Raw genomic sequence first — 2,500 nt, forward strand, 5'->3', positions numbered from 1 at the left:
TTGTTTTAATTCTGTTTTATGTCCGCTGAGGCCGCAGCAGCAGCAGGCGCACTGGAGGCCTGCTGCGCTGCTGCTGCTGCTGCTGCGCTGCTGCTGCTGCGCTGCTGCTGGGTGCAGCACGGAGCTCTTGCAGGCGCTGCTGCTGCAGCTAGCCATTGCCAGCTGGTGCTGCTTGGCTAGCTGCAGCTAGCCGCAGCTAGCCACCGCTGCTGCTCCCGCTTGCTGCAGCAAACTGCAGCTTGCTGCAGCAAACTGTGCAGCAAATTTCCTCCAGACACAAATAGCTACATCACTCTAAGTAGCTAGCTGCAGCTAGCTGCAGCTAGCCACAGCCAGCTGCAGCTAGCCACAGCGAGCTTCTGCCTGCTGCACCTATCCAGCTAGCCACAGCTAGCTGCAGCTAGCTGCTGTAGCTAGCTGTAGCCAGCTGCAGCGAGCGGCTGCAGGCAGCCCCAGCTAGCCGCCGCCAGCCCTCTTTGCTGCAGCAGATGCAGCTTTTCTTGGAATTGTCTTTAAATGGTATTTTTTATTTCTTTAATAATTATTTGCCAACTGAAGAGCTCCCAAACAAAGCCTGAAAACTCTAAAAAGCGCAGCAGCAACTTCTAGTTCCTACGCACACGCAGCAGCAGCAGCAGCAGCAGCAGCAGCAGCACGGCTGCTGCTGCTGCAGCTTTTAATGATTAAAATAAAAATTAAAAAAGACAAAGAGGCGCTGAGACGCCCCAGGCTGCTGCTGCATCCGGTTGCTGCTGCATTGCGAGGGGCAGCAGCAGCAGCAGCAGCAGCAGGAGCTTCTGCTGCTGTTCCTGCTACTGCTATAGCAATAGTGCCTGCTGCTGCTGCTGCTGCTGCTAAATTTGCTGCTGCTGTTAGCTGCTGCTGCTGCAGCACAGCCAGGTGTTGCATGCGCCGACTGGGGCTGGGGCCTGCAGGGCCCCTTGTGTTAGGGGGCCCCCAGGGTCACTCGCTGCTGCTGCTGCTGCTGCTGCTGCTGCTGCTGCTGCTGGGGGCCCCTGCTGAAGTTGAGGTCTTGTGGCATCTATATACCTCAAAGTATTGATTAATATGTAAATTAAAAGACAAAGGAGGGCCCGCTGCTGCTGCTGCTGCTGCTGCTGCTGCCAGCAGACCTGCAGCTGCTGCCGGGGGTTGTGGCTGGCTGGGCGTGGTGGGACTTCTTTCTGCTGCGCTGCAGCAGCAGCAGCTGCTGCTGCTGCTGTCTTTCTGTCGATTTGCTTCCCTGAAGCCACAGAGGCCCCGCGAGGGCCCCACAACAGCTGCGGACGCACCGCAGTGCGCAGCAGCAGCAGCAGCAGCAGCAGCAGGTAAGCCCCTGTCTACCTTGTCTTTTCTTTTCTCTGTGTCTGCAAAAGCAGCAGCAGCAGCAGCAGCAGCAGCATTTAAGTGTCTCCACTGACTCAGGTCTGTCTCCTTGGCAGCGCCTGGGGGGCCCTAGAAGACCAATGGACCCCTGCACTGCAGCAGCAGCAGCAGCAGCAGCAGCAGCTAACCACCCCGCGCTGCTCTCTCGGACTCAGGCTGCAGGGAGGTGCAGCAGCTGAGGAAGCTCGCAGCAGCAGCAGCAGCAGCGGACCTGAAGCAGAGTAAGCAGCAGCAGCAGCAGCAGCGCCTGTGGCCGTAGCAGTCGCAGCAGCAGCAGCAGCAGCAGCAGCAGCAGCAGCAGCAAACCCAAGGAGATGAATCGTTCGGCCGGGGAAGAGCAGCAGCAGAGGCGGAGGACGGCAGAGGGTGCTGCTGCTCCCTTTGTCTTCACGGCCAGCAGCGCAGCAGCAACAGCAGCAGCAGCAGCAGCTGCTGCTGCTGCTGCTGCAGGCCCTGCAGCAGCGGCGACCAAAGCAGCACGAGCAGCTGCAGCGGGAATGGTCTCGCCCTCGACGCTGCTGCAGCGCATGCAGCAGCAGCAGCAAACAGTCATAATGCCGCAGCTGTCGCCGCAGCAGCAGCCAAACACTCCCAGGCCCTTGTCAGACTGCTGCAGCAACTTGCAGCAGCAGCAGGGAACTCTTCAAACGCAGCAGCAGCAGCAGCAGCAGCAGCAGTTTCTTTCGCTGCCTGCAGCAGCAGTTTCCGTTGTGCCTCCGCTGCCACAGACTGGCAGCAAGCCCAAACCGTACAACGAGCCTGCAGCAGCAGCAGCAGCAACTGCTGCTGCTGCTGCTGCTGCTGCTGCTGCTGCTGCATGCGCCAGCAGCTGCCCCTACCCTGACTGCGGGTCCCCGCTGTCTCTTTCTTCTCGCCAAAGCCAACTGAGTGAAAGCCCGCCGCCTTCGCCGCCGCTGCCTGCAGCAGCAGCAGCAGCAGCAGCAGCAGCTGCTGCTGCTGCTGCTGCAGCGAGGGAAGACAGCAAGGTGCTGCAGCCCGTGGCCAGCAGCAGCAGACATCCGAGGGAGACAGCTGCTGCATGCGGAGACGCAGCAACGGCAGACCAGCAGAAGCAGTATTTGCTGCAGCCCCCCGCAGCAGCTAGCTTGGGCGC

Source organism: Eimeria necatrix, genomic scaffold, assembly GCF_000499385.1.
Source record: "Eimeria necatrix Houghton genomic scaffold, Enh_scaff54, whole genome shotgun sequence".
Classification (NCBI taxonomy): domain Eukaryota; phylum Apicomplexa; class Conoidasida; order Eucoccidiorida; family Eimeriidae; genus Eimeria; species Eimeria necatrix.